Source organism: Staurois parvus, unplaced genomic scaffold (genome assembly GCF_062004578.1).
Source record: "Staurois parvus isolate SC_StPar_1 unplaced genomic scaffold, SC_StPar_1.0 ptg000662l, whole genome shotgun sequence".
Taxonomy (NCBI): domain Eukaryota; kingdom Metazoa; phylum Chordata; class Amphibia; order Anura; family Ranidae; genus Staurois; species Staurois parvus.
The window spans coordinates 1,312,511-1,339,304 of NW_028318458.1; the positions used below are offsets into that span (position 1 = coordinate 1,312,511).

Genomic DNA, 26,794 nt, shown 5'->3' on the forward strand with positions numbered 1-26,794 from the left:
GGTAGTGTGGCCGAGCGGTCTAAGGCGCTGGATTTAGGCTCCAGTCTCTCTGGAGGCGTGGGTTCGAATCCCACCACTGCCAGTAATATTTTCTTTTTTTCATAGAGATGCATTCATTTGTTATAATTTTGTAATGCCCTATGTATATTTTTCTTTAAAGCTAGGCCTTAGCAGAGAAACCGGTTTTATTATCATGTTCCTAGCTGGGTCTGACGTGTTGGTTAAGTGGTTAGGCTCCCAGAGCGCATTAAGAAAATAAGAACTGTTCACATTGTCAACCCGACTGTAGGTCTTCATGCCACTTAGGAGTGGCTAGATCAAAGCTACAGCAGTCCAAAGCTATAGAAAATATTATTTTCAAAAAGTTTCAAGATTTTACCAAAATATTTGGTAAGGATAAACAGAAGTTTCAGGAACTGAGCAATCTCATGCTCCAACTTGCTAATGAAGATCCACACCTACCAGGCCTCAGCTATTTAGACATTACTCTTGGTGTGACTCCTATTATTTCAAAGCTGCCATACAGCATTCCGGAGAAGTGGTTAACCATGGGATCAAAGTACGAGAAGGAGAGCCAAGTTTTTTTGTAGAACATTGCAGCAGGGTTCAACACTACAAATTCACAGACTTCAGGGTTCCTGTGTCTGTGAAAAAGACAAATATGCTGCCAAGGCCTATCACAAACCCTGAAAAGACAGATACTCTACCCAATGCTGATACAAACTCTGACAGAGATGACCAGAATGGAGAGATCAAAAATCCCATTCACCAATGTCCAGTTCATAAAAAACCACATCCCGAAATGCACTGGGTTCAACAACAAATCCCTACAAGAAGACAAAGGACTCAAGTTTTTTCTTTCAAGTGCTTCATCTGATTCAGCACAACTCTTCTCTTGTAGATGCTCCTTATCATATCATGGTGGGAAGAGCTCCAAACAGTCACATCAAAGAGCAGTGACCCAGGGGCGGACTGACAACTCATGGGGCCCCCGGGCAATAGGGGATCATGGGGCCCATGTGTCCTTGACCAAACTCAAAAAAGCCTATGAAAAAGGTACCAGGGCATCTCATGGGGCCCCCTACTGACCCCGGGCCCTCGGGCAGTGCCTGAGTTTCCAAATGGTCAGTCCGCCCCTGCAGTGACCTAATGGTTAGAATGATGACCGTTAAGCCCAAAGGACTGAACTAAGTTGGGTGGTGATTGTAACTCCTAGTACATACAATGCTCAAGCCTTAGGTGAAGTAAGTTCGAACAAAATAATCATTCAAGGAAGTTTAGGCTGTGCTGGAGAATTATCTTTTCATACCATCAGTAAGTCAACACTCTAAACTACTGACAGCCAGCAAGCCTAAACATCAACAGCACCAATTTTAAAAATCAAAAGCATTCAAAAACACCCATCTCGGTCCTTGCACTCAAAGGCAAATGTACACTTCGGTCCTCCACACACACAAACAGAGATAATCCCACACATGTGATATCACCATCAACATCAGATCATAGATAGTAATTCTAGCACTAGACCTCCTCTGTAAATCCAAAGTGGTAACCTGTAAAGGCTTTCAAAGCTTCACCTATGGATGGTAAAATTTATGTTGTTTGTTGTCGTTGCACAAGCATGCGCAAGTTTAAAGCGTGACATGTTTGTTATCCATTTACTCGGCGTAACATCATCTTTTATATTTTACATTAAAAATAGGTTATGTATCGTGGTTTTTTTTGGATTAAAATTCATAAATTGTATTTTTTCCCCAGAAAATTTGTTTGAAAAACCACTGCGCAAATACCGTGTAACAGATTGTAAGCTCGTAAGAGTAGGGCCCTCTTACCCCTCGTACGCTGTCTGTCTTTGTTGTACTGTGCCATGTATTGTCCCCCCCTATTGTACAGCGCTGAGCAAACCCTTTGGCGCTATATAAACTCGTAGTAATAATAATAATAATAATAATAACATAAAAAAAACTGCAAAACCCACCAATTTATTTTCTAGGGCCTCTGCTTTAATAAATATATACTGTTTGGGTGTTCTAAGTAATTTTCTAGCACAAAATATTGATTGTTACATGTAAAAAAAAATGCCAGAAAGCGCTTGGTCTGGAAGTGGTGGAATTTACCGACATGTATATCTTGAGAAACAATACTGATGTTTACCAGCTCATGGACTATGTGACTAATGTCTCTATACCAGTATCTGTGACAATTGTGCGCATAGAGACGTGGATGCTGGCAACCATTTTGTCTCTCATGACTCTCGATTCTCCCTCCTTCCTCCTCCCTTTTGAATGGAATGTGAGTCTGTAAGTGAACTGAGGTCAAAAGTGCAGGGCTGTAAACCCCTAATTAGTCTGGTTCCAGAATGTCTGCTTGACATCCACTTTCCTCTGCCGGGTCGTAAAACCATAACTCAGTCGGTCATGACCTGTAGGCCATTACAGCAGAATGTGCCATAAAAAGTACATCCCACATGAGTCATTTTTCATACAAATTCATAAACGTCAGCAGGAACTGGGCACATTGATATGAAGTATATATTCGGATAGGTCATTTTAATATGAGTCACATGACACCTTACATCTCTATGTAGCTCCTACAAGAGGGTAGAAAGCAATATCTTTTATCCAGGAGTGGCAGGATATGCTACAGTTTGGTATCTGTGCATTTGGAATATGATTCTAAATATTAATCTGCCAGTTGCTAGGATGCTACCTGTACCTATTGAAGGTTATTGACAGTACTATGAACTTGCAAGGGATTTGGTCCTAACCTTGGTCACTGCCTAACACCCATCTCCAAATGGGGTGATTGGCTATTTGTTCTCAGGAGACACCCCTTTGAGATAATAGAAAAAGACTGACAGCCTGGAGAAAAGTGAGCTCTCCCTTTTAACATCAGGAACCATCTTTTGAGAGCAAAGGCTTCTATTATTATTCTGCCTTCTGAAACTTCTTTCTTTTATTTCTCTGTTGTTTTATTACTCTCTTTATATATATATTTGTTACATCTTTTTCTGTTAATATTTTAATTGCACCAGGGGTGGACTGACAACTCATGGGGCCCCTGGGCAATAGGGGATTGTGGGGCCCCTGTGTCCTTGCCCCAACTCAAAAAAGCCTATGAAAAAGGTATCAGGGGCATTTCATGGGGCCCCCTACTGACCCAGGGCCCTCGGGCAGTGCCCGAGTTTCCAAATGGTCAGTCCGCCCCTGAATTGCACCATTTTGACCTTTTTAGTAATAAATCCTATTTTCTGAAAAGTGTTGAACTGTTTCTAAATCTTTTAATGCAAACTAAAGAGTCCCTGTCTCTGAAGAGTGCTACTGTATGTGATAATCCTCTGAATACGTCTGTCTGTGGTGACAGTGTGTATTACAGACGCTTATACTAATATCATAGTGTTACTGCTAAGATTGGCGAGTTTCCTCCTTCTCTGTACAAAAAGGTGGTGGTGGCAGTGTGAAGGGTTAATTGCATAATTAACCTGACCCAGTAACAATCGCTCTCAGGCTGCTGGCACATAGATTGTGGTCCCGCGAGCTGGAAAAGCTTTGTGCAGGGCGCAGCTGAGAGGGGCATTGTTACGCAAATGACAGCGCGGTCTGAGATCAGTTGGTCCTTCGGTCACAAGTTGTTATATGAATTCCATCCATTATCAGATTTTATTTGTATATTCTAATGTTTTTTGTGTCACAAATACGCTGCTCCAAAAATTTAAAAGAACGCTTTGAAAACAAATCAGAACTCAATGGGAAAAAATCTCATGCTGGATACCTATACTGATATGGACTGGACAATGTGTTAGGAATGTAAGGATGTCCCATCGTTTGATGTGAAATGAAAATGATCGACCTACAAAGGACTGAATTCAAAGACACCCCAAAATCAAAGTGTAAAAATGATGCAGCAGGCTAGTCCATTTTGCTGAAATTTCATTGCAGCAACTCAAAATGGTACTCAGTAGTTTGTATGGCCCCCACATGCTTGTATGTATGCCTGACAACATCGGGGCATGCTCCTAATGAGACGACAGATGGTGTCCTGGGTTATTTCCTCCCAGATGTGGACCAGGGCATCACTGAGCTCCTGGACAGTCTGAGGTGCAACCTGGCAGCATCAGATGGACAGAAACATGATATCCCAGAGGTGTTCTATTGGATTTAAGTCAGGCGAGCGTGGGGGCCTTTTAATGGTATCAATTCCTTCATCCTCCAGGAACTGCCTGCATACTCTCACCACATGAGGACAGGCATTGTTGTCCACCAGGAAGAATCCAGGACCCACTGCACCAGCGTAGGGTCTGACAATGGGTCCAAGGATTTCATCCTGATAACTAATGGCAGTCAGGGTGTCATTGTCTAGCCTGTAGAGGTCTGTGCGTCCCTCCATAGATATGCCTCCCCAGACCATCACTGACCCACCACCAAAACGGTCATGCTGAACAATGTTACCGGCAGCATAACATTCTCCATGGCTTCTCCAGACCATTTCACGTCTGTCACATGTGCTCAGGGTGACTCTGCTCTCATCTGTGAAAAGCACAGGGCGCCAGTGGTGGACCTGCCAATTCAGGTGTTCAATGGCAAAAGCCAATTGAGCTCTGTGGTGCTGAGCAGTGAGCACAGGGCCCACTAGAAGACGTTGGGCCCTCAGGCCACCCTCATGAAGTCTGTTTCTGACTGACATTCACACCAGAGGCCTGCTGGAGGTCATTTTGTAGGGCTCTGGCAGTGCTCATCCTGTTCCTCCTTGAACAAAGGAGCAGATATCGGTCCTGTTGATGGGTTAAGGACCTTCTATGGCCCTGTCCAGCTCTCCTGGAGTATCTGCTTGTCTCCTGGAATCTCCTCCATGCTCTTGAGACTGTGCTGGGAGATGCAGCAAACCTTCTGGCAATGGATGGGCCATCCTGGAGGAGTTGTACTGTGCAACCTCTGTGATTTTTTTCAGTTTTAATGCAACATGCTTCATTACACAGGAAACATCATGGTTTTAGGCGAGGCTCAAATCTTTGTGTGTTTGTATAGTTCCAGGTCTGTGAGGATAAATCATACTTTGTTTTTTCGGTGGACGATTGTGATTTGTTCCTTATGTGTTCCTTTCAGCTCAACCCATTATGTGTCTTTTTACCTTTGCACGCTGTGATGTCATCACCAGGTAATGTTGCAGGTGGGTGGGGCTTTGAGTTTTATTAAATAAGCGAAAGTGAACGAGCGCAACTTAATACAACTTGATACAGATCTAGATGAAACAGATGAAATACAATGGAGCTGCTAACATAAAAGGCATACCTCGGCACCTTAGTAATAAATAAAAATCTAAAAAATGCAGCGCTAAAATTATGATTATAATAATGACCATCAAATGCAATCAAAATGTTCGAGTGAATTATATCTTCATAATGCAAAAAAAACCCAAAAAAAACCCCTTAAAAGTCCTGTTGATGTAACGTATACCAATACGCACGGAACATGTCAGGGGAATCCCCTATTTTGACGTTGTTGACCACCAGGTGATGAATTTCTTTTGAGTTATAAGTGATAACCTTTCTGCTGTAATATATATGAGTGTTCTGCATTTTTAAACATTTTTTGTGGATTCAATAAACGGGATTACACTATTAGCACCATTTTGCCTCCCGGGCTCGTTATATCTCAAGCCAATTAGGGAGGAGTGGATCCAGGAGTCTGAACGGCGTTGGACCTTCTGGTGAGCCTGTGATGACCCCCAAGTGTGAGTGACACCATCCCTGGGAGTCTGCTGCAGCCCTAGATGACACCATTTCGGTGACCAGATCCTGAAATCTCCACGGATTATTTACATACAACGCTCAGTTTGTATGTACTTCTGGTAAGTGCATTATTGTACTGTCACCTCACGGAGCAACCAGAAGTATATCACATTACTTTGACCTCTGCAGTATTGGAATACTTTACATCAACAGGACTTTTAAGTTTTTTTGTTTTTTTTCTGCTTTATGAAGAGATAATGCACTCGAACATTTTGATTGCATTTGATGGTCATTATTACAATCATTTTTTAGATTTTTATTTGAGTTTTATTAGTTTGCAAACTTTTACATTTGAATAAAATGCCATTGTTTTGACTTTTCACATGAAACCCATTACAGTCTCTTAACCTTTTGTGCATTGTTGCTATATTTGATTGTTGGCCGTGAGCAGTAACTGTGGTCAATAGGTATATGTCCACTTTATGCATGTAATACATGAGCTCTAAACTGTATACTGTAGCTGAACATATACCTGTAAATGAAATCTAATGTTTATGTAGAAGTTATAAATGTCAGTTAAACATGAATGTAAATCCAGCTTACTAGGGTATGATTGAGAGGGGAAAAAAAAAAAGTGAGTTAGCAGAGGATGGTTTCGATCCATCGACCTCTGGGTTATGGGCCCAGCACGCTTCCGCTGCGCCACTCTGCTGTTTATGGTATACTGTGTAGTAAAAGGTTTTGTTGTCTGCTTTGCTGTCACATGTTCTTATATTTCTTAACTCTTTGTTAATTTGCTTTTGCAGTAGTGACACTGACCCCAGCCAAATGCAAAACTAGTGAAAACAGTCAGAAAAGATGAATAGGGAAAAAACATCAATGGCCTCCACCTGTAAAACATTCCTGTTTTGGGGGCTGTCTCATTGTTGCCCATCTAGTGCACCTGTTGTTCATTTCATTAACACCAAAGCAACTGAAACTGATTAACAAACCCCTCTGCTACTTCACTGACCAGATCAATATCCCAGGAGTTTCATTGACCTCACACTATACTCTGATTAAAAAGAATTCCTTTCATTTTTTGAGCAGTGTATATCATATAAGAACAAAAATGTAATTTATTGCAGCTAAACAGTTCTTAGATGTGCTGGCTGTATTAGTTTTATTTTTTTCAGGCTTTTTTCTGTTATTTTCACCCAGTGATCCTGCCAGTAACACGCTACTTGTTGTAGGGAGACAGCACTCTTTAAAAGTAGGGATGCACCAATACCGTCTTTTTATCGGTGAGTATGAGTACTGATACTTTCGGTCAATTACTCAATACTTTGTGGTGTGATTTGTGTTAATGGATGCAAATTGCACTGCAAAGATTAGTATGCGATTTGAACAGGAATGTGATTCCTGTCCAAATCGCATGCGGTTTCCCCACTGCTCCTATGTGAGCCCAGACTTGTCATAGCCCGAGTTCACACAGGAGTTTGAGGGAAACCTTCCTACAGCCATCCCATGCTGAGTGTCAGTGGTAGGAGAGGGGGGAAAGCAGTGCAGATTTCAAATCCTCGGCAGGGATTTCTTTCCTCTCCTTATAGCTGTTACAGTTCTGACTAGATGGCATTTGATTCGTTAGCTGCCAACCACTGGATCTAAAAAAATAGTACAGCTGCAGGCACCACTAACCACTGATAGTCCAGCGGCGTACAGGTATGTTACTGGTCCAGAAGTGGTTAACGTTACTATATCTATGGAGGAGCAGCGTTGTCATTCTAGGTATGCACTACAGAACACCATCTCCTCTCCCCTGTGTACAGGATGATAGATCTCCATGTTGTGATTTGATAGCACGCCTTACAGTTGTCTCTGTGGCGCAATCGGTTAGCGCGTTCGGCTGTTAACCGAAAGGTTGGTGGTTCAAGCCCACCCAGGGACGAGTTTTTTTTTATGATTAGAAATAATACATAACTTTAGGACTCCATGTACACTGCAGCTGATAAACTGACGTTCAGGAGCTTTTCTGCATTTTTTTCAGCAGCCCCTAAACTCTCCCTAATGTTTTCCTATGAGTCATGTACACATCGACGTTTACAGTTGTTTACAGGCAGTTGAGTTTACAGTCGTTTTTTTTAAACGCAGAAAACTTGCACTTAGGAGTAGATTTTATCAGCATTTCAAACTCCAAATGCTTGTAAACATGTGTAAATGCAGCTAAACGCAGCTAATTGCGTCTAGAAGTGTTTGCGTTTGAATTTTTTTAACTCTTCCTTTTCCAGATGCTTTCCAGAGCCTTTTTTCATCATGAAAAATGCATGCAAAGCGTTTTCCCAGTACTCAGATGGACCTGGTACACCATACAGACAAACACCACAAAAGAAGAAAAAAAGACAGCTAATCTCAACACATACTGCTCTCTCTGCTTCTACTCTCTCTCTATCTCTCAAAATTTCTGAAATAGTTCATTTTGTACTGTTTTTCAGTGCATTCTGGGCATTTTGAGAGGTCTCCTGAGGTTATCTTTAAAAAACACTTCTAAACGCAAACGCTCATAAATGTACATAAACGCGGTATGCAAACTCTGCTAAACAGACTTTTTTTAATCTACGTTTTCCAACAGTCAGTTTCCATCGTTCAGATGTGTCCTGTATACATGGGGCCTAAAAGTCATGGGCATCATCTTCAAGTGGCAGATACACCTGCAGGCTGTATTTAGATGTCAAATAGTCACAGCCTTTGAATAGCAGGCACCTACAGCAGTTTGCAGATCAACCAACATGCAGGTCTTGTATGTGCTTGTGTCCACCGGTACAATTTATTGTATTCTGCACAGAGCTATAGATAGATAGGCAGCAATCTTCCACAATATCTCCAGACTCATGGGGGGAAACAGGGAAATATGTCATTTTTGTACTCAACAGTTTTTATTAACCACTTGCCACCGGCGGTGTATTTAGATTTTGTGCTGCCCTAGGCAATACAAAAATCCCCCCCCCCAGTGGAGACAGCCAGAGAATCTGACATGGACCAACACCACCCCCTCTTCCCCCAACCCCCGCAGAGAGAGCCTGATTGACCAACAATACCCCTGCCCCCATCTCTCCCCCACCCAAGACAGCCTTCCACTACCATCACTCCCCATACACCAGCCACCCCTCCAGCAAGAGAGAGAAAGACACTCACCTTCACAGCTCTAGACATTCCCGGGAACGAGAGTCAGGCTCTGCATACACTGTCAAGCAGCCCTCAGCCTCCCTTAGATCCCACCTGGTCCCCATGCTGCGTGTGTCTCTTTTTCTGTCCTGTCTTCCAGGGGTCAGCGCTGCCCCGCTGAAAAATGCCGCCCTAGGCAAATGCCTTGTTTGCCTCATGGTAAATACGTCATTGCTTGCCACCCCACTACAGTACATTTAGGCCTCTTGTACACTGCTGCTCCTAAACATGAGTTTAGGAGCTTTTGGCATTTTTTTTTGCCGAAGCCCAGAGTTTAGGAGCAGCAGAGTTTAGGGGCAGTTAAACATCCCTCTCCTGAACAAAGAAAAATCATGTTTTGGGCACAAAAACGCTAAATGCAGCCAAAACGCATGTAAACACGTGTAAATGTGTCTAAATGCTAGCCGCGTTTAACGCTTGGGTGTTTACTCATGTCATTGTAAAATACTCTGGTCAATCAAATGAATAAACTTCCAAGCACTAAACGCGGTACCACGTTTACATGTATTTTGCCACGTTTAACGTTTGCCAGGAGAGCTTAACATCTAAGGGAGTACGTGTGTACATGAGGCCTTACTGCAGCAGGCTGGCAAGTGCAGGTGTAGGCTCAGTCACATATATATACACATGATTGTGCCTGCTCTTGTTTAGGAGCGTGCAGCGTACCCCTCCTGTGCCGGATACAGCAGATCACTGTTACCAGTAACCAGGTTTTATGTGATCACTATGATTAGTCATACCGATCACATGATAACAATGAAAACAGCCTCTCAAGAGTGGCTTTCCATTCATGAACAGCTTGCTTACTGTTGTGATCTGTGATTGGCCAACAGCAATCTCATGGTACCTGGCTACCTGTACCATGTGATTAGCTGTAGCCAATCCCAGATCACAACCATAGGCAAGCTGTTTATGAATGGGACATTCGCCCATCCACGACAGCTAAAGCTATCGCTTATGCAGGAATCATTACTGTATAACCAAGCAGTATTAACATAAAAATCCCTAATCACCCCCCCAGAGTAGTACAGTGTTATTATGGTGACACTGAACTACTCTGATGACAGAGTTGAAAAAAAAAAGAAAAAATGTAAAAAAAGAAAACATTTTTTTAAAAATTGAATTATTGAACTATTGAATTATTAATAATAGTATTGGTTATTAATAATATTATTATTAATATTATTAGAATTGATATTATTAGAATTAATATTATTGAATTATTGAATTGAATTATTGAACTTATTTAACCACTTCAATAGCTGACACTTTCACCCCTTTCCTGCCCAGGCCAAGTTTCAGCTTTCAGTGCTGTTACACTTTGAATGACAATTGTCCGGTCATGCAACACTGTTAGCATTTTTTTACACACAAATAGAGCTTTCTTTTGGTGGTATTTAATCACCACTGGGTTTTTTTATATTTTGCTAAATAAACAAAAAAAGATCAAACATTTTGAAAAAAAAGTGTTTTTTCTTAGTTTCTGTTATACAATTTTGCAAATAAAAAATATATCTTCAGAAATGTAAGCCAAAATGTATTCTGCCACATTTCTTTGGTGAAAACAACCAAAAATAGGTGTATATTATTTAGTCTGTGGGAAAGTTATAGAGTCCACAAACTATGGTATATACAGTATGTCTGAATATCGATCAATCCTGATGTTCTGATGTTCTATCTCATTTCTTGAGGCCTGAAAATGCCAGAACAGTACAAATACCCTCTAAATTACCGCTTTTTTTTAGAAAGTAGACAGTCCAAAGTATTTAGTAACAGGCATGGCAAGTTTTTGTAACTTTTTTGGAAAATGAAGAAATTTAAAAAAATTGGGTTTTTTCAACAATTTTTTTTTACATACTGTCACCAGTTTAGTACAGAGTCACCGTATAACTGGTGTGGCGGTGATCAGGAACACTGCATGGTGACAGTATGTAAAAAAAAAAAGAACACTTTTTTTAAATGTTTTCTTTTCTTTTCTTTATGTTTTTTTATATATTCTGACCAGAGCAATACAGTGTTACCATATTAACACTGTACTACGCTGGGGAGGTGATGAGGATTTTATTTACACAATATGATTGCTTTTAACAGTGATAATCACTGTTATAAGCAACCATTTTTTCTGAATAAAATCCATTATTTCAGGGTTTTCTATTGTGGTTAGCTGTTATTGGTCACAGCTAATCACATGGTACCAGCAGTGGCCGTGATTGACCCTGTCTGTACCTTGTGATTACTGTGACCAAGGACACAAATGAATGGCTATGGATGGAAGCCGTTTATGGTGTGCAATTGCCATGTGATCTGCTGTGATTGGTCACAGCAATCACATGGTACCAGCAATGGCTAGTACACTGATCTATCATCTGCTGTGTCCAGGACACAGTGGGTGACAGATCGCACAGCAGCATGCATGAGGTAAAATCCTGGGATAGCAGTGTTCTCGCTTAGCCATCATTTGTCTCTAGGCCAGGTGGGAGAAGGTTAAATGTTTTTTTTTAACATACTGTTATCAGTCATTATCCCTGATTGCCACCACACAAGTCATGTGACAAGTCATGTGATGACCCTGTACTGCATTGGAGACAGTATGTGAAACAAAAGGGGAAAAAACACATTTTATATAATTTATTCATTTTCCAAAAAAGTTTGAAAAAAATTTACAACTTTAAAAAACTGGCCATGCATTTTACTAAATACTTCAGACTGTCTGTCTACTTTCCAAAAAAGGGTAATTTGGGGGATACTTGACCTGTCCTAGCATTTTAGTGACTCAAGAAATGAGATAGGCCATCAGTACATCAAGATTGATCAACTTACAAATACACATTATTACCAAAAGTATTGGGACACCTGCCTTTACACACACATGAACTTTAATGACATCCCAGTCTTATGCAGGCCATAGACGGGGAGAAAACCGGCCAATTTTTTTTTAGAAAAAAAACAGAAAATTGGTCATTCAATCAACCGACGTTACCACCATTGGTAAAAAAAAGTTGACTGATTTTCGTCCCATCTACGGCCGGCAATTAATATAATAGCGGTGTCCCTGCAGAGAGCTCCACTATATTTGACATTTAAAAGAAGAAGAAATAGAATATGAATAATAAGAAGAAAAAGTTGCAACATTTTATCTATTTGTATCCATTTTGGATACAGATGTTTCTATTCAGATACAAATAGATACAATGTTGCAATCCTTATACTTTTAAATGTCAAATATCATAGCGGAGCTCTCTGCAGGGACACCGCTAATAGATTTGACATTTCTAAGTATTGCAGTTGCAAACATTGTATCTATTTGTATGGATACAAATAGATACAGATGTTCTTCTTCTTTTTCTTTGGTCACGGCTCATGCGCATTTTATTAATTGGGAAAAACATTGTTTGATTTGCCCATCATTGCCGTGTAAATCGGCCGATGGGCAAAATCGGCCATTTTTTTTTCCAACATGAACAATTAAAAAAAGTGTCAAAATCAAGAAAACTGGCCGACCATTCAGCCACTAACAATCCGAAAATCGGCCGATTATTTTTTTGGATGAATTTTCGGCCGGTTTTCTCCCCGTCTATGGCCTGCATTAGTACGTAGGGTTCAATATTGAGTTGGCCCCGCCCTTTGCAGCTATAACAGCTTCAACTCTTCTGGGAAAGCCATCCACAAGGTTTAAGAGTGTGTCTATGGGAATGTTTGACCATTCTTCTAGAAGCACATTTGTGATGTCAGGCACTGATGTAGGACAAGAAGGCCTGGCTTGCAGTCTCCTCTCAATTTCATCCTAAAGGTGTTCTATCGGGTTGAGGTCAGGACTCTGTGCAGGCCAGTCAAGTTCCTCCACCCCAAACTTGCTCATCCATGTCTTTTATGGACCTTGCTTTGTGCCCTGGTGTGCAGTCATGTTGGAACAGGAAGGGGCCATCCCCAAACTGTTCCCACAAAGTTGGGAGCATGAAATTGTCCAAAATGTCTTGGTATGTTGACATCTTAAGTTCACTGGAACTAAGGGGCCAAGCCCAACCCCTGAAAAACAACCCCACACTATAATCTCCCATCCATCTTAAGTTCACTGGAACTAAGGGGCCAAGCCCAACCCCTGAAAAACAGCCCCACACCATAATCTCCCATCCATCAAACTTTACACTTGGCACAATGCAGTCAGGCAAGTATCGTTCTCCTGGCAACCGCCAAACCCAGACACATCCTTCAGATTGCCAGACAGAGAAGCGTGATTGGTCACTCCATAGAACACATCTCCACTGCTCTAGAGTCTAGTGGCGGCATGCGTTACACCACTGCATTTGATGCTTTGCATTGCACTTGGTGATGTAAGGCTTGGATGCAGCTGCTTGGTCATGGAAACCCATTCCATGAAGCTCTCTACAGACTGCTGTTGTGCTAATCTGAAGGCCACATGAAGTTTGGAGGTCTTTAACTATTGACTCTGAAGACAGTTGGCGACTTCTGTGCACTGTGCGCTTCAGCATGCACTGACCCCGCTCTGTCATTTTATGTGGCCTACCACTTCGTAGCTGAGTTGCTGTTGTTGCCAGTTGCTTCCACTTTGTAATAATCCGAGTAACAGTTGACCGTGGAATATTTAGTAGCAAGGAAATTTCATGGATGGATTTTTTGCACAGGTAGCAACCTATCACGGTACCACACTGAGCTTCTGAGAGCGACCTGTTCAATTACTTGGTTATACAAATTGCTAATCAGTCAATCATATGGGATTTAGGCACCTAGACGTGGTGAAGATGACTTGCTGAAGTTCAAACCGAGAATCAGAATTGGGAAGAAAGGGGATTTAAGTGACTTTGAACGTAGCATGGCTGCTAGTGCCAGACGGGCTGGTCTGAGTATTTCAAAAACTGTTGATCTGCTGGGATTTTGATGCACAACCATCACTAGGGTTTACAGAGAATGGTCCAAAAAAGAGAAAATATCCAGTGAGCGGCAGTTGTGTTGATGAAAATGGCTTGTTGATGTCAGAGGAGAATGGGCAGACTGGTTCAAGATGATAGAAAGGCAACAATAACTCAAACAACCACTTGTTACAACCAAGGTATGCAGAATACCATCTCTGAATGCACAACACATCAAACTTTGAAGCAGATGGGCTACAGCAGCAGAAGACCACACTGGGTGCCACACCTGTCAGCTAAGAACAGGAAATAGAGGCTATATTTCGCACAGGCTGACCAAAATTGGACAATAGAAGACAGGAAAACCATTGACTGGTCTGATGAGTCTCAATTTCAGCTGCAACATTCAGATGGTGGGGTCAGAATTTGGCATAAACAAAGCATGGATCCATCCTGCCTTTTATCAATGGCTCAGGCTGGTGGTGTAATGGTGTTGGGGATATTTTCTTGGCACACTTTGGACCCCTTGGTACCAATGGAGCATCAATTAAATGCCATGGCCTACCTGAGTATTGTTGCTGACCATGTCCATCCCTTTATGACTCCAGTGTCCCAATCGTCTGATGGCTCCTTCCAGCAGGATAATGCACCATGTCACAAAGCTCAAATCATCTCAAACTGATTTCTTGATCATGACAATGACTTCACTGTACTCCAATGGTCTCCACAGTCACCAGATCTCAATCCAAAAGAGTACCTTTGGGATGTGGTGGAATGGGAGATTCGTATCATGGATGTGCAGCTGACAAATCTGTGATGTCATCATTTCAATATGAACCAAAATCTCTGAGGAATGTTTCCAACACCATGTTGAATCTATGCCATGAAGAATTAAGGTAGTTCTAAAAGCTAAAGGGGGTCCAACCCGATGCTGACAAGGTGTACCTAATAATGTGGTTGGTGACTGTATATGTGGAAGTGTAGATATATATGTATGGAGATGTACAGTATATGTATTATTAAGAGGACGGTTGTTTTTGGATTACATCTTGGAGCTTCAAGGTTGAAAAAGCAGTATGATAGTATATCTGCACTCTGTTATTGTGGTGGATAGCGGAAGAAAGCTGCAATCATGAGATAATCTTCCCATGAGAAGTAAAGACACTACAGAGGCTATATTAGATTGTGAAGAGTTTTTTTGAATTGTTACTCTGGCAGTTTGGGAAGCGCTGGCTTTCCTTTTTCTTTTTTATTGTAAACCTTAAAATTGCATGCGCCAGTGAATGAGCAGCAAAACTTCATTACCCTATATTTTCCATTGGTGATGCTTTAAAAGCCCCTACAGGTCATCAGTTTAGAATTAACTTTAAATAAGGAGCCAAACATTACTGATTTCACTCCAGCGTGTGTGGTGATATGTAACATGTGTAGGCACCCCTGATGCATGCATTTAGGTTTGTACATGCATGTATGTGGAGGTGGGGGAACCTCAAATTTTTGGGTGGTTTAAGTGCATTGGTGCTTTTGTTGGGAAACAGTGTCTGCACCATGTGGTGCACATGGTCAGGCAAAATATGTAAACTTGGTCACTAGCACTGACTCTACTTTTCAAGGTGATGATGGGCAAGGGTGTATTTACCAAAAGGCAAACAAGGCACTTGCCTAAGGCGGCATTTTTTAGGGGGGCAGCACCTCCCCCCAGAAGAAGGGATGGAAGAAGGGACATGGTTGCCATGGGAACCAGGTGGGATCCGAAAGAGGCTGAGGGCTGCTTGATAGTGTATTTAGAGCCTGACTCTCATTCCAGGGGATGTCCAGAGCTGTGAAGATGGCTGTCTCTCTATCGTCGGGGGGGTAGTGGAAGGCTCTCACAGGTGAGGGGCAGGGGTGTTGTTGGTCGATGTCAGGCTCTCTCTGCGGAAGGGGGGATGGTGTTTGTTGGTGTCCGTGGGGGCATACGATTTATTGTGTTGCCTAGGGCAGCACAAAACCTAAATACACCACTGATGATGGGGTCTGCAGAATACAATGATATGGCAGCCTAAACCATGACCACCATGCTTTACTGGTGGCACAAGACAGTCCTGGTCGTAAGCTTGGGATGGAGTCGCCACACATAAACATGTCCAGTTGTTGGGAACTGTTTGAAGCTTGATTCATCGGACCATATTAGAGTATTCCACTGATCGTAGTCCACAATTTATGGGTGTTGCACCACTTTCTCCTCTTCTGAGTATTAATATCTGTCACTAGTGGTTTGGCAATTGCAGCTCACCGGTGAATGTTTTTCTTATGGAGTTCCCTCTGCACAGTTTTTGTGGACATAGGTTTTGGAAGATTGAAATTGAGCTCTGCAGTCACTTTTCCAGCAGTTGTTTTCTTATTCTAGGTCACAGTCCTCCACAATGTCCTTTTGTCTCTTTTGGTTGATTGACCATGTCAAACACATATATATATCTATATATATATGCCATCATAACCTTTGATATTGTATCTCGCAACACAGCAAATAAATTGGCAACTTTAGTCACAGAGGCACCAGCTAAGCGGCACCAACAATTTGCCCTCTTTGAAGCTCAGTAAGCTCTGACATGACTCCGTATTACTAGCAGCGCACGCAGTGAATGACGGAAGTGAGGCTTCCCACCTGTTAGCTAGGTGTCTCATCACACAGCGGAAGGAAAAGAGTTACATCACTTCCACTTTCAATGTTCAACACGTCGTCACCTTCAGACCTGCACATCATGTAGTGTTTCCATATATTTGTCCAACCCCTGTATAATGCTGTTGGTGTTTTAAATAATTTGTTAGCCAAAAATACTCATTTTTACTTGAGAAAAAAAAGAAAAGAGGTAAAGTGGTTAAAGCAGAGCTTCACCCAAAAGGGGAAGTTCCACTTTAAGCCTTTGTCCCCCACTCTCAATTAAGAATTGGCACCTTTGGGGAGTGGGGGGGGAGCGGGTACCCAAATTTGACAGGTATCCGCTCCCACTTCCGCTGCAATCGCCTAGTTGATCGGAAGCTGAAGTTGTCCTCCCCGTAGTCTTCTGGGACACATGACAGGTCCCAGAAGACTACGGGGCCATTCACAAAGCACAGTGTTTCTTGCGCATGCGCAGTGGGCATCCGGCTGTTGCAAGCTGTCACACTGAAGATGCCGGCGCCAGGGAGAGAAGACAGCCAGTGAAACCAGCAATGGTGAGGAAACTGCAGGGCCGATGGACAAGGAAGTGTCTGTATTTTAAGAGTCAGCAGCTACAATTTTTGTAGCTGCTGACTTTAGTTTTTATTTTTCAAGTGGAACTCTGCTTTAAGGTCTGGCTTGCTGAATTTTGAACAAGATTCCCCGAACCCTTGCCCAGATGAATGTGGACAGATTTGCCCATTAATTATTATCAACCACAATTAGGCTCCATGTACACGGGACACTACTAAACGATGGAAACTGACTGCTGGAAAACGTAGGTTTAAAAATGTCTGTTTAGCCACGTTTGCATAACTCGTTTCTGTGCGTTTATGAGCATTTGCGTTTAGAAACATTTTTTAAAGATAACCTGAGGGGACCTTCCAAAATGCCCAGAATGCACTGAAAAACAGTAAAAAATGAACTGTTTCAGACATTTTGAGTGAAATAGAGAGAGCAGAAGCAGAGAGAGCAGTATGTGTTGAGATTAGCTGTCTTTTTTTTGTGGTGTTTGGATGTGTTCCAGCTCATTTCTGTGCAGAAATTATTGCAGCCGTGTCTAACATATTTTCTTTCATGCGAAACCTCAAAGTATGGTGTACCAGGTCCATTTGAGTACCGGGAAAATGCTTTGCATGATTTTTCATGATGAAAAAAGGCTCTGGACAGCATCTGGAAATGGAAGAGTTAAAAAAAAATTCAAACGCAAACACTTATAAATGCGGTTAGCCGCGTTTACACGCATTTACAAGCGTTTTGTGTTTGAAACACTGATAACATCTACACCTGAACGCAAGTTTTCTGCATTCAAAAAAACAACTGTAAACTCAACTGCCTGTAAACGATGATGTGTACATGGACACATAGGAAAACATTAGAGAGAGTTCAGGGGCTGCTGAAAAAAACGCAGAAAAGCTCCTAAATGTGAGTTTATCAGCTGCAGTGTACATGAGCCCTTAAAAGGTAAGCTGTATCTACTAGTGAGGTGTAATTACTAGGTATCACTCTGTTACATATTATTACTAATACTCTGTGCAAACAGGTGAGGTTTAGGGGTTAGTCATGCAAAGTTTCTTTATCACTGAAGCCCGGATAGCTCAGTCGGTAGAGCATCAGACTTTTAATCTGAGGGTCCAGGGTTCAAGTCCCTGTTCGGGCGCTCATTTTTAATTATTGCTACTAAACTCCTATTACCTTATATTACACAAAATTACAATGGAATAGGTCAGTCACAAAGAGCCCTATGGAAGGGAGCTTGGAAAATGGCATGTTACAAAACTCTCTGCCACAAACATAATGACCACAAGAAGCATGCTGCTGATTATTAGGGACATTTCTAGAGACAAGGGACATACTAAATAAAAAAAGCATCGTTCAGGGAAACAACAATCACATTGGGTATATTTTTAAAGCCTTAATTCATCTTTACATAAAAAAATGTAATATTGGGAATTTCAAATCCCCAGACTGGCCATGGAAATACTAAAAATACTTATATGTTTTGCTCAAATAATACAGGTCTGCAAAAAAAATTTTTTCAAGACCTGTTTTGGTTATTCCACATAATCTTTATGTTTTTTGGTGCGCTGAATCCGAAAATAACCTCCATTTTGTCATAGGACATCACATTTCCTGACAATTTAGGTAACTATGTTAAATAAGGCAATACCTCAAAATAAATGGAAATAGACATAAAATTAAAGTTTTATTACAATTTTTTCATGAAAATCCTTTTTTGAACTGAAATGAGCTCACCTACACACACTAAACTCGATTCTTCTTCCCTATGAGGCTCCTCTTGGTGCATTTACGCTTGTGAGTAGCATCTGGAATGTCTCTCTGAAGCATCCAACAGTGCTCCATTTTCCCTGGTATCTCCTTTCCATCTCTTTAATGTCTTGGTGGAATTGTTCACCTTGTTCCTCACTCACAGCTCCCACATTTTCAGGAAAGTAGTCAAGGTGGGACTGGAGGAAATGCACTTTCAAACTCATCAGGCAACCTAAAGCTTGAAATGCTTTCAGCATTCGTCTTTTTGTAGTGAGGATCTTTGTTATTGCCTAAAAATTTATGTACGACTTCTTTAAATGCAATCCACCCTTCTTTTTGAGGATCCATCATGGTATTGACAAACTCTTGATCAACTATAAGCCTTCTAATGTCTGGTCCGACGAACACACCTTCCTTCAATTTTGCCTCTAACAAGCCTGGAAACTTGGTGACCAAGTATTTGAAGCATTCCCCATCTCTTGGAAATGATTTTACGAATTGATTCATCAATCCCAATTTTATGTGGAGAGGTGGTAGAAGAACTTTATGGGAAGGTACCAAAGTTTCTCGGAGGACATTTTTTTCACCGACTGTTAGCACCCTCGGCTGCCAACTCTTCTTGGTCCAGTGATTTTGTCGGTCTCGACTGTCCCATAGACACAGAAAACAAGGGTATTTGGTATACCCAGCTTGTTGCCCGAGTAGAATGTACAAGACCTTCAAGTTTCCCCTCAGCCACATCCTATTGTTCCACTACCCCCTCCCTCCTAGATTGTAAGCTTGAAAGAGTAGGGCCCTCTTACCCCTCGTACGCTGTCTGTTTTTGTTGTACTGTGCCATGTATTGTTCCCCTATTGTACAGCGCTGAGCAAACCCTTTGGCGCTATATAAATGCGATGTAATAATAATAATAATAAGTCCCCACACACTTGCCAACCATGGTCTTCATATTTAAGTTTACGAAGAACCAATTCCAAGTTCTTGTAGGTTTCCTTCAAGTGTACGGAATGACCTACAGGTATGGAAGCGTAAAAACCACCATTGTGGAGTAAAACTGCTTTGAGACTTCTTTTTGAAGAATCTATAAAACGACGCCATTGCTCGGAATCATATTGGATTTTAAATTGACCCATCAGACCTTTGACATCGATGCAATAAACCAACTTGTCTTCCTGGGCGATGTAAGGAACAAACTCCTTTTCATGATGTCTGAACCATGAAGATGACACTCCTGGCAACAATAAATTCCTATTTTTCAGCCTTGATCCGAGTAACTCAGCGGCATCTTTGGGAAGATTCAAGTCTCTTACCAAATCATTCATCTCCTCCTGAGAAAACAATTTTGGTCTTGTATCATCTTCAAAGTCAGAACTTGATTCGTCATCTGGTTTGGGTATGACTTCACCTTCATTGGAGCTAGGTATCTCTTCCAAGGTAGCAGGGAGCGTGGGTACTTTTATATCTGTGCCATGGGGGATGGGACGAATTGCTGAGTGAAGATTGGGGTAAGAAATGGAATGCTTCCATTTGGAATTAAACCCTTTCATATTGTATGAACAAAAGTAACAGTCGTCACTATGGTTCTTTTGCTCTCGCCATACCATAGGAATCCCATAATGGAAAGATTTTTTCTTACCCTTGAACCAGTTTCGGAGGTCCTCAACACACCGTTTGCACACTTTATGAGGCACCCAAACTTTATCTTGATCTCCAATTTTTAGTCCAAAGTATGCAAAGTATACTTTTTTCACAAAGTCTGTAATATTCTGCTATTGCTTCAACACTGTATATTCACCACAGATGAAACAGAAACTGTCTGGTGAATTAATACACTTTCGCGGAGCCATAACATAACGGTTGAAGAATGATGAGCTAACACGAACTGCGATGAAAAAGTGTGAACAGCCTAGAACCAAGAACCTGATGATGATTCGTTCACAAGTGTGGACTGCAGGAGAGAGCAGCTCTGTGTCTGTACACAGACATCACAGTGCTTGCCACGCCCCCCTGCACTGACAGGAGCTGCTGCTATCTGCCCTGTGTCTCCCTCCCACTGGATTCTTCAGGAAAGATTAACCCCTTCCACCATTAGAAGCACAGACTCAGGGCTGAGGCTTACACATACAGCATGCTGCTGAGTATCCCAGTAGTCAGACATGTCACTCAGAACAGCACTTGTATTCACCCCCTTTGCAGGGGGGGAAGGGCAGAGATTGTTTACCTGCAAATAACACAAAGGGCCAGAAGAGAACTAGGGAAATGAGGAAACAGAATTTTTTTCCCCCTAAAATTTGCTTAGCTTATGTATATATTGCTGACCATCAGATTTACAGTGCTATATTTTTTTTTACATAACTCAGACAACCCCTTTAAGGTTTTTTTTGGCATTTTATATCTTAAATTCACTTATGTGAATTAATTAATAGTAATTTGGACTTTAAATTTGGTTAAAAACTCCTAAATTTAAAAAAAATTTAAAAAATTTGATAAATTTGAAGACAATTTTGCATTTTGTGGCAAATCATGACGTCTAGGAGTTTTTTCGATATTTTATTTGTTTTCAGCACACCAAAATACATGGAAATTAGATGAAAATAATCAAACAGCTTTTTAGTCACAGATCTGTGTAATCTGTTCCTTTCTATAGTAGATATGGTAGTGTGGCCGAGCGGTCTAAGGCGCTGGATTAAGGCTTCAGTCTCTTCGGGGGCGTGGGTTTGTATCCCGCCAATGAGCTTGTTTTTAAGTAGCATTTAACTTTTTCACTGCCAGAGCTGTTTTTGCTATTGTTTTCCACATGTTTAAAAAATAATTTTAGGCCTAAATATTATATAACCCCCAATATATATTTTTTGAAAGCAGTCAGTTTAGAAAATAAGAGTAGCAGTTATTTTACTATTAATTAGATAAACAGGTTACCCTTTGAAGAATGCTATTTACTGTAAACAATAAATACCTACAACCCCTTTTAGAGGTTGAGTTATTATAATTACATTGTCTATTGCCAAAATCACATTCTTACACAAAGACATAAACATTTATTTCATCCCCCTTGATCTTTATAATTCCTTTCAAGTTTGACTAGACCTCCTGCATTTTACAATCCCTTGCAGATTTGCAAATCACCACTTCTGAAATGTTTAATTGGATAGGCCCCCAAGTGCCAAGTGCTTGCATAAAATTAACATAGCAAAGGGTCATTACTCCCTCTTTTGATATGTTAAAATGTAGTTGGCCTGTGTCAATATGTCAGCTCCTCGCATATGGCCTGTACAAGAATATATTTATAAGGATATACCATGTGTGTACATACATACACTATATTGCCAAAAGTATTGGGACCCCTCTTCAAATCATTGGATTTAGGTGTTCCAATCACCTCCATGGCTACAGGTGTATACAATCAAGCACCTAGGCATGCAGACTGCTTCTACAAATGTGAAAGAATGGGTCGCTCTCAGGAGCTCAGGGAGTTCAAGCGTGGTACCGTGATAGGTTGCCACCTGTGCAATAAGTCCATCCATGACATTTCCTGGCTACTAAATATTCCCAAGTCAACTGTCAGTGGTGTAAAGCACGCTGCCACTGGCCTCTAGAGCAGTGGAGATGTGTTCTCTGGAGTGATGAATTACAGTTCTCTGTTTGGCAATCCGATGGAGATGTCTGGGTTTGACGGTTGCAGGAGAATGGTACTTGCCTGACTTCATTGTGCCAAGTGTAAAGTTTGGTGGAGGGGGGATTATGGTGTGGGGTTGTTTTTCAGCTGTTGGGCTTGGACCCTTAGTTCCAGTGAAGGGAACTCTTAAAGTGTCCTTTCACTCATGGAACCATGGCTCTCTCATCATTGACTGACTGGCTGTGATTGACAGCAGCAGGAGCCAATGGATCCCGCTTGCTATCTCAGGCAATAAGGAGGCAGAGACCTGGGACAGCTGTGGCTGTTATTCAACCACTTTAAGGCATCAGCTTACCAAGACATTTTGGACAATTTCATGCTCCCAACTTTGTGAGAATAATTTGGGGATGACCCCTTCCTGTTCCAACATGACTGCGCACCAGTGCACAAAGCAAAGCCTATAAAGACAGGGATGAGCTAGTTTGGGGTGGAGGAACGTGACTGTCCTGACCTCAACCTAATAGAATACCTTTAGGATGAATTAGAGCGGAAACTATGAGCCAGACCTTCTCATCCCACATCAGTGGCTGACCTCACAAATGTGCTTCTGAAAGAATGGTCAAACATTCCCATAGACACACTACTAAACCTTGTGGGCAGCCTTCCCAGAAGAGTTGAAGCTGTTTTAGCTGCAGAGGTTGGGCCAACTCAATATTGAACCCTACAGACTAAGACTGGGATGCCAATAAAGTTCATGTGTGTGTAAAGGCAGGCCGACCAATACTTTTGGCAATATAGTGTAAATATACTATATTACCAAAAGTATTGGGACACCCTTCCAAATCGTTGGATTCAGGTGTTCCAATCACCTCCATGGCCACAGGTGTATACAATCAAGCACCAAGGCATGCAGACTGCTTCTACAAACATTTGTGAAAGAATGGGTCTCTTTTAGGAGCTCAGTGAATTCGAGTGTACTGACAAGCCATACTGACAATCCTGCGAGAAAATGGACTGAAGTGCTATAATCTGGAGTGTTCTTTGAAGGAGGAATCAAGAGAACACAGGGGCCCCCATCTGCAGAGAAACTATGACCTGACCAAGGCCACGGATCTGCCGTGGTACACAAGGAGAGGCTGGAGAGCTCTCCTAGAGGAGGATTTCTGTGAAAAGATTTGTAATATAGTTCAGGATGTTTTGTCCTCTGTTACCATTACCTTTGGATATCCCATGCACCCTTTATCCTATCCAAACTCTATATACCCAATAAAACTTCAAAACAAAGCTCATGGACTGGTTTTCTGTCTCCTGAAGCAAGTCTGAATGGAAAATGGCTGAGACCTGGCTGTGCAGGACTATAGGGGGACCCAATTCTTCAGTGACTCCTAAGGGGGTAGTGCTACACTTTGAATGTAGACACTTAGCTTTTCCTGCACATTGGAACACTGCGTAGCTGCAGCCCATCCAAGAGGAGATGTAACTCACAACCTATGAGGACATTCACAAGGAAACTTAAAAAAATGAGAAAACACACTTGTCTTGGAAATGCAGTGTCACAGTTCCATGGATCCACTCACTACTTGGAAGGCAGGTTCCAGGCAAGTAGAGTACAATAGCCCTGGCTACACTGCTGTTTGTAGGGCCAGTTAGTCCTCAATGTTTCAACCCAGAAGATCCACAGAAGGTGTTCTCTGCCTTATAAGAGCCTTTAGCATCCCAAGGTAAGGAACTGCACTACAGGAGTGGCTGAACCTGTGCAAAAAACCACCAAAGGTGGCAAGTAATGGTTTCTTCTTTTCACACTGGCTGTGAGTTCCATGAGAACAAAACAGGGAATGGAGTGTGGTGCGGCCATCAACATTTTATAACTATGCACTAGTCCTGTGGGCAGAAGAAGTTGGGGCTACTACCACATGTATGCTGCCATGGTGGAGACAGGAAATAGTTTTTTATTACATTTTTTTGCATAAAATATGCATTTGATAAACAATTGGGCAAAAATCCTGCAACATAAACATCTTTTTATTGTATAAGGCCTCTGCTTTCAGAAAATATAATGTTCTGAGGGCTAAAGTGATAATAAAGCTTAATATATATATATATATATATATATATATATATATATATATATATATATATATATATATAAAATATGACAAACAAAAAGGGGGTATTGGAGTGTACTCAGGTGTCGGGTCACTCCCAATTACAGGTGAAACTCGAAAAATTAGAATATCGTGCAAAAGTTCATTTATTTCAGTAATGCGACTTAAAAGGTGAAACTAATATATGAGTATCACGGAGCTGGTCCTTCCTTCCCCATGCCCCAGGTTTGCTGGCTGCCACCCTTCTGTCCCATCTATGCTGGGACTTCTAGTCCTCTTTGTCCCTGACACAGGCAGACCTCAGCAGCCCCTCACCCCCCTGGCTTGAAGCTTGGCCTCCTGCTGAAGGAATACACAAACAGGCCATCTCCTCCCTTCCCCCTCATGCATGAATTCCTGGACAGGTCTGGAGACCTGAGAGACAGGGCCCGTTGCCATGGTAACCCGATAGGAAGTATCCGGTTACCAGCTCTATTCTTAAGGGTGAGCAGGAAAACCCCCCATTGTGTTCTTCTGGCTGTGTGTGTGAGGGAAGGCTGGCTGAGGGCCAGCTTCTCTCATCCGAAAATCCCCCGTCCTCCTTCTCATCTCCTGGACTGTCTGTACTGCCTGCAATCCCTGCACTGTGGAGAGATCTTCTGCTGTCCCCGTGAACCTGCCTGGATCTATAACCTACCTGGACTTAACCCCTCGTTCTCCGTGAACCTACCTGGACTTAACCCATCCCTGCCTGGAGCCTCCTGTGTGGACTAACCCTGTGGATTACAATACCCCTGTTGTTCCATATTGCCTTCCAGAGAACTGTACTGTGTTGCTGTGTCTGGTGTGGATCTATGGACTAAAGGAATTGTTGTCTGTGCCCCCAAAACCTCCCCAATAAAAGCACGTTGGGTTCTGTGCAATCTGTCTCTGTGTGCTCTCTGGTTCTCTTGACAATGAGATAGACTCATTACATGCAAAGCAAGATAGTTCAAGCCGTGATTTGTCATAAATGTGATGATTATGGCTTACAGCTCATGAAAACCCCAAATACACAATCTCAGAAAATGAGAATATTGTGAAAAGGTGCAATATTCTCGGCTCAAAGTGTCCCACTCTAATCAGCTAATTAAGCCATAAAACCTGCAAAGGGTTCGTGAGCCTTTAAATTATTATATTATTATTATACAGTATTTATAAAGCGCCAATAGTTCACTCAGCGCTGTACATTACAAAGGGGGACAGAACATGTGACAGAACAATAACAATACAATGCAAAACATGAGGGGATTGAGGGCCCTGCTTTTTCGAGCTTACAATCTAGGAGATGGTCTCTCAGTCTGGTTCAGTAGGAATCACAATCATGGGAAAGACTGCTGACCTGACAGTTGTGCAGAAAACCATCATTGACACCCTCCATAAGGAGGGAAAGCCTCAAAAGGTAATTGCAAAAGAAGTTGGATGTTCGCAAAGTGCTGTATCAAAGCACATTAATAGAAAGTTATGTGGAAGGGAAAAGTGTGGAAGAAAAAGGTGCACAAGCAGCAGGGACGACCGTAGTCTGGAGAGGATTGTCAGGAAAAGGCCATTCAAAAGTGTTGGGGACTCTCACAAGGAGTGGACTGAGGCTGGAGTCAGTGCATCAAGAGCCACCACACACAGAGGGATCCTGGACATGGGCTTCAAATATCGTATTCCTCTTGTCAAGCCGCTCCTGAACACCAAACAACATCAGAAGCGTCTTACCTGGACTAAAGAAAAACAGACCTGGTCTGTTGCTCAGTGGTCCAAAGTCCTCTTTTCTGATGAGAGCAACTTTTGCATCTCATTTGGAAACCAAGGACCCAGAGTATGGAGAAAGAATGGAGAGGCACACACTGCAAGATGCTTGAAGTCCAGTGTGAAGTTTCCACAGTCTGTGTTGATTTGGGGAGCCATGTCATCTGCTGGTGTTGGTCCACTGTGCTTCATTAAGTCTAGGGTCAACGCAGCCGTCTACCAGGAGATTTTGGAGCACTTCATGCTGCCTTCCGCAGACGAGCTTTATGGGGATGCTGACTTCATTTTCCAGCAGGACTTGGCACCTGCCCACACTGCCAAATGCACCAAAACCTGGTTCAATGACCGTGGGATTACTGTGCTTGATTGGCCAGCAAACTTGCCTGACCTGTAACCCATAGAGAATCTATGGGGCATTGCCAAGAGAAAGATGAGAGACAAGAGACCGAACAATGCAGGAGAGTTGAAGGCTGCTTTTGAAGCATCCTGGTCTTCCATAACACCTCAGCAGTGCCACAGGCTGATAGCTTCCATGCCACGCCGCATTGAGGCAGTAATTGCTGC

General features: G+C 42.1%; 3 non-coding genes across 3 annotated transcripts; all 3 read left to right on the forward strand.

Moving 5' to 3' along the window:
- On the forward strand, nt 1–82 carry TRNAL-UAG (transfer RNA leucine (anticodon UAG)). The gene has a single exon. It is a non-coding gene; the product is annotated as a tRNA-Leu (tRNA).
- A 7,499-nt stretch (nt 83–7,581) lies between these two features.
- TRNAN-GUU (transfer RNA asparagine (anticodon GUU)) lies at nt 7,582–7,655 on the forward strand. Its single transcript has one exon. It is a non-coding gene; the product is annotated as a tRNA-Asn (tRNA).
- A 10,412-nt stretch (nt 7,656–18,067) lies between these two features.
- On the forward strand, nt 18,068–18,140 carry TRNAK-UUU (transfer RNA lysine (anticodon UUU)). The gene has a single exon. It is a non-coding gene; the product is annotated as a tRNA-Lys (tRNA).
- Nucleotides 18,141–26,794: the final 8,654 nt, after the last annotated feature.